Below are 6,198 nucleotides of genomic sequence, written 5' to 3'. Positions count from 1 at the left end.
GAGAGAGAGAGAGAGAGAGAGTGATACTTGTGTCCATCTCTCTCTCTCTCTCTCTCTCTCTCTCTGTGTGTGTGTGTGTGTGTGTGTGTCTCCCCCACACAAGCACATGCTCTGTTTGAGTCTATGCTTGCATGAGAGAGATATTTTGTGTCTTTCAGTCTCCCTCCCCCGCAAAAGAGTTTTGTTTTGTGTTTTCTTTGTTTGTGTGTTGTGTGTGTGTGTGTGAGAGAGAGAGAGAGAGATTTTGTGTCCATTTCTGTCTCCCCTGCACACTTGAGTGCGAGTGCGAGGTGTATTTGATTCCTGTCCTCTCTCTGTCTCCTCGGCACAAGCACATGCTCTGTTTCAGTGTATGCCAGCGTGAGAGAGATATCTTGTGTCTTTCCGTCTCCCTCCCTCGCAAACAAGTTTGTTCCGCGTTGCGTGCGTGCGTTCGATATTGTCCCTGTTGTTGTTATTCTGCGTGCGTCCATGCAGTCGAAATGGGGGTTTGTGCGTTTGTGTATGTGTTTGTGTGTCCTGGCCTGCCTGGGTCTCTCTCTCTTTTTGATATATTTTGGGTCCGTCTCTCTGTGTCTGTCTCTGTCCCCCGCAAGCAAGGACGTGGGTGTATTTTTATATGTCTCTCTCTCTCTCTCTCTCTCTCTCTCTCTCTCTCTCTCTCTCTCTGTGTGTGTGTGTGTGTGTGTGTGAGAGAGAGAGAGAGAGAGAGAGAGAGAAGCACCTTAGAGACCACCTAAGTTTTTCATCGCTATGAGGTTTCGTGAGCATGCACACTTCTTCAGGCACACGAAAGCTCGTAGCGATGACAAACCTAGTTCCTCTCTAAGGTGCTACTGCTGCAAGAATATACCCCATCCAGCCCACTGACTCGCACCGTTGCGTGGTCCCCCGTAAAGAAGGGTCGTCCGAACGCCTGTCCTCTACGAACCCCAGTTCCCATTGCTGTAATGGGTTGACCGGGTGTTTCATTCGGATGGGATCCATTCAGCCCTGAGTGCACACTGGAAGGTAAGATCCTTGAAGCTGAGGCCTCAATACTTTGGCCACCCCACGAGAAGAGAAGACTCCCTGGAAAAGACCCTGACGTTGGGAAAGATGGAAGGCACAAGGAGAAGGGGACGACAGAGGACCAGATAAGGTTGGAAGGTGTTCTCGTGGCTACCAACAGGAGTCTGACCAAACTGCGGGAGGCAGTGGAAGACAGGAGTGCATGGCGAAGAGTCGGACACGACTAAACGACAACAATCTTGTCAAATGGTTACTGTCTTGCTGTCTGTCTCTCTGTATCCCCGTGTCTGTGTCTACCCCGTACGCAAGGGAAGCCATGCCGTGTGCTCCACCCCCCCCCGAAAAGGCACACCAAGTGTTTTCTCCCTTAATGCCCCTGCGGGTCGACCGGGCGTTTCATTCAAATGGGCCACTCACTGCACTCTAACCGAGAGTTGTGAAGGGACGGCGCCCCTAGTGGCGGCTGAGCTGGTACCGGGGAGCCTCAGCCCCTCCGGCGGGTAGACCGGGAAGAAATGCTTTCTCCGGGTAGACCGGACGTCCCAGACTCTCCGACGAGTAGACCGGGAGGCCTTGCTTTCGGGGAGGTAGACCGGGAAGCCCCAGATTCTCCGGCGAGTAGACCGCGGCAACCGGCGGGTAGACCGGGAAGACTTGCTTTCTCCGGGTAGACCAGACGTCCCAGCCTCTCCGGCGAGTAGCCCGGGAAAACCGGCGCGGAAGGGCGGGTAGACCGGGAGGCCTTGCTTTGGGAGAGGTAGACCGGGAAGCCCCAGACTCTCCGGCGAGTAGACCGGGGCAACCGGCGGGTAGACCGGGAAGACTTGCTTTCTCCGGGTAGACCGGACGCCCCAGCCTCTCCGGCGAGTAGACCGGGGCAACCGACGCGGAAGGGCGGGTAGACCGGGAGGCTTTGCATTCGGGGAAGTAGACCGGGAAGCCCCAGCCTCTCCGGCGGGTAGACCGGGGCAACCGGCGCCCTTGCGAGTCGACCGGGAAGACTTGCTTTCTCTCAGGTAGACCGGGACGTCCCAGGCTCTCCGGCGAGTAGACCGGGAGGCCTTGCTTTCGGGGAGGTAGACCGGGAAGCCCCAGACTCTCCGGCGAGTAGACCGGGGCAACCGGCGGGTAGACCGGGAAGACTTGCTTTCTCCGGGTAGACCGGACGTCCCAGCCTCTCCGGCGGGTAGACCGGGGCAACCGGCGCCCTTGCGAGTCGACCGGGAAGACTTGCTTTCTCTCAGGTAGACCGGGAAGCCCCAGACTCTCCGGCGAGTAGACCGGGGCAACCGGCGGGTAGACCGGGAAGACTTGCTTTCTCCGGGTAGACCGGACGCCCCAGCCTCTCCGGCGAGTAGACCGGGACAACCGACGCGGAAGGGCGGGTAGACCGGGAGGCTTTGCTTTCGGGGAAGTAGACCGGGAAGCCCCAGCCTCTCCGGCGGGTAGACCGGGGCAAGCGGCGCCCTTGCGAGTCGACCGGGAAGACTTGCTTTCTCTCAGGTAGACCGGGACGTCCCAGGCTCTCCGGCGAGTAGACCGGGGCAACCGGCGGGTAGACCGGGAAGACTTGCTTTCTCCGGGTAGACCGGACGCCCCAGCCTCTCCGGCGAGTAGACCGGGACAACCGACGCGGAAGGGCGGGTAGACCGGGAGGCTTTGCTTTCGGGGAAGTAGACCGGGAAGCCCCAGCCTCTCCGGCGGGTAGACCGGGGCAAGCGGCGCCCTTGCGAGTCGACCGGGAAGACTTGCTTTCTCTCAGGTAGACCGGGACGTCCCAGGCTCTCCGGCGAGTAGACCGGGGCAATCGGCGGGTAGACCGGGAAGACTTGCTTTCTCCGGGTAGACCGGACGCCCCAGCCTCTCCGGCGAGTAGACCGGGGCAACCGACGTGGAAGGGCGGGTAGACCGGGAGGCTTTGCTTTCGGGGAAGTAGACCGGGAAGCCCCAGCCTCTCCGGCGGGTAGACCGGGGCAAGCGGCGCCCTTGCGAGTCGACCGGGAAGACTTGCTTTCTCTCAGGTAGACCGGGACGTCCCAGGCTCTCCGGCGAGTAGACCGGGAGGCCTTGCTTTCGGAGAGGTAGACCGGGAAGCCCCAGACTCTCCGGCGAGTAGACCGGGGCAACCGGCGGGTAGACCGGGAAGACTTGCTTTCTCCGGGTAGACCGGACGCCCCAGCCTCTCCGGCGAGTAGACCGGGGCAACCGACGCGGAAGGGCGGGTAGACCGGGAGGCTTTGCTTTCGGGGAAGTAGACCGGGAAGCCCCAGCCTCTCCGGCGGGTAGACCGGGGCAAGCGGCGCCCTTGCGAGTCGACCGGGAAGACTTGCTTTCTCTCAGGTAGACCGGGACGTCCCAGGCTCTCCGGCGAGTAGACCGGGAGGCCTTGCTTTCTCTCAGGTAGACCGGGAAGCCCCAGACTCTCCGGCGAGTAGACCGGGGCAACCGGCGGGCAGACCGGGAAGACTTGCTTTCTCCGGGTAGACCGGACGCCCCAGCCTCTCCGGCGAGTAGACCGGGACAACCGACGCGGAAGGGCGGGTAGACCGGGAGGCTTTGCATTCGGGGAAGTAGACCGGGAAGCCCCAGCCTCTCCGGCGGGTAGACCGGGGCAACCGGCGCCCTTGCGAGTCGACCGGGTAGACTTGCTTTCTCTCAGGTAGACCGGGACGTCCCAGGCTCTCCGGCGAGTAGACCGGGAGGCCTTGCTTTCTCTCAGGTAGACCGGGAAGCCCCAGACTCTCCGGCGAGTAGACCGGGGCAACCGGCGGGTAGACCGGGAAGACTTGCTTTCTCCGGGTAGACCGGACGCCCCAGCCTCTCCGGCGAGTAGACCGGGGCAACCGACGCGGAAGGGCGGGTAGACCGGGAGGCTTTGCATTCGGGGAAGTAGACCGGGAAGCCCCAGCCTCTCCGGCGGGTAGACCGGGGCAACCGGCGCCCTTGCGAGTCGACCGGGAAGACTTGCTTTCTCTCAGGTAGACCGGGACGTCCCAGGCTCTCCGGCGAGTAGACCGGGAGGCCTTGCTTTCGGGGAGGTAGACCGGGAAGCCCCAGACTCTCCGGCGAGTAGACCGGGGCAACCGGCGGGTAGACCGGGAAGACTTGCTTTCTCCGGGTAGACCGGACGTCCCAGCCTCTCCGGCGGGTAGACCGGGGCAACCGGCGCCCTTGCGAGTCGACCGGGAAGACTTGCTTTCTCTCAGGTAGACCGGGAAGCCCCAGACTCTCCGGCGAGTAGACCGGGGCAACCGGCGGGTAGACCGGGAAGACTTGCTTTCTCCGGGTAGACCGGACGCCCCAGCCTCTCCGGCGAGTAGACCGGGACAACCGACGCGGAAGGGCGGGTAGACCGGGAGGCTTTGCTTTCGGGGAAGTAGACCGGGAAGCCCCAGCCTCTCCGGCGGGTAGACCGGGGCAAGCGGCGCCCTTGCGAGTCGACCGGGAAGACTTGCTTTCTCTCAGGTAGACCGGGACGTCCCAGGCTCTCCGGCGAGTAGACCGGGGCAACCGGCGGGTAGACCGGGAAGACTTGCTTTCTCCGGGTAGACCGGACGCCCCAGCCTCTCCGGCGAGTAGACCGGGACAACCGACGCGGAAGGGCGGGTAGACCGGGAGGCTTTGCTTTCGGGGAAGTAGACCGGGAAGCCCCAGCCTCTCCGGCGGGTAGACCGGGGCAACCGGCGCCCTTGCGAGTCGACCGGGAAGACTTGCTTTCTCTCAGGTAGACCGGGACGTCCCAGGCTCTCCGGCGAGTAGACCGGGGCAATCGGCGGGTAGACCGGGAAGACTTGCTTTCTCCGGGTAGACCGGACGCCCCAGCCTCTCCGGCGAGTAGACCGGGGCAACCGACGTGGAAGGGCGGGTAGACCGGGAGGCTTTGCTTTCGGGGAAGTAGACCGGGAAGCCCCAGCCTCTCCGGCGGGTAGACCGGGGCAAGCGGCGCCCTTGCGAGTCGACCGGGAAGACTTGCTTTCTCTCAGGTAGACCGGGACGTCCCAGGCTCTCCGGCGAGTAGACCGGGAGGCCTTGCTTTCGGAGAGGTAGACCGGGAAGCCCCAGACTCTCCGGCGAGTAGACCGGGGCAACCGGCGGGTAGACCGGGAAGACTTGCTTTCTCCGGGTAGACCGGACGCCCCAGCCTCTCCGGCGAGTAGACCGGGGCAACCGACGCGGAAGGGCGGGTAGACCGGGAGGCTTTGCTTTCGGGGAAGTAGACCGGGAAGCCCCAGCCTCTCCGGCGGGTAGACCGGGGCAAGCGGCGCCCTTGCGAGTCGACCGGGAAGACTTGCTTTCTCTCAGGTAGACCGGGACGTCCCAGGCTCTCCGGCGAGTAGACCGGGAGGCCTTGCTTTCTCTCAGGTAGACCGGGAAGCCCCAGACTCTCCGGCGAGTAGACCGGGGCAACCGGCGGGCAGACCGGGAAGACTTGCTTTCTCCGGGTAGACCGGACGCCCCAGCCTCTCCGGCGAGTAGACCGGGACAACCGACGCGGAAGGGCGGGTAGACCGGGAGGCTTTGCATTCGGGGAAGTAGACCGGGAAGCCCCAGCCTCTCCGGCGGGTAGACCGGGGCAACCGGCGCCCTTGCGAGTCGACCGGGTAGACTTGCTTTCTCTCAGGTAGACCGGGACGTCCCAGGCTCTCCGGCGAGTAGACCGGGAGGCCTTGCTTTCTCTCAGGTAGACCGGGAAGCCCCAGACTCTCCGGCGAGTAGACCGGGGCAACCGGCGGGTAGACCGGGAAGACTTGCTTTCTCCGGGTAGACCGGACGCCCCAGCCTCTCCGGCGAGTAGACCGGGGCAACCGACGCGGAAGGGCGGGTAGACCGGGAGGCTTTGCATTCGGGGAAGTAGACCGGGAAGCCCCAGCCTCTCCGGCGGGTAGACCGGGGCAACCGGCGCCCTTGCGAGTCGACCGGGAAGACTTGCTTTCTCTCAGGTAGACCGGGACGTCCCAGGCTCTCCGGCGAGTAGACCGGGAGGCCTTGCTTTCGGGGAGGTAGACCGGGAAGCCCCAGACTCTCCGGCGAGTAGACCGGGGCAACCGGCGGGTAGACCGGGAAGACTTGCTTTCTCCGGGTAGACCGGACGTCCCAGCCTCTCCGGCGGGTAGACCGGGGCAACCGGCGCCCTTGCGAGTCGACCGGGAAGACTTGCTTTCTCTCAGGTAGACCGGGAAGCCCCAG

The sequence above is a fragment of the Zootoca vivipara genome, chromosome 16 (genome assembly GCF_965207765.1).
Source record: "Zootoca vivipara chromosome 16, rZooViv2.hap1.1, whole genome shotgun sequence".
Classification (NCBI taxonomy): domain Eukaryota; kingdom Metazoa; phylum Chordata; class Lepidosauria; order Squamata; family Lacertidae; genus Zootoca; species Zootoca vivipara.
This window is presented reverse-complemented; position numbering follows the sequence as displayed.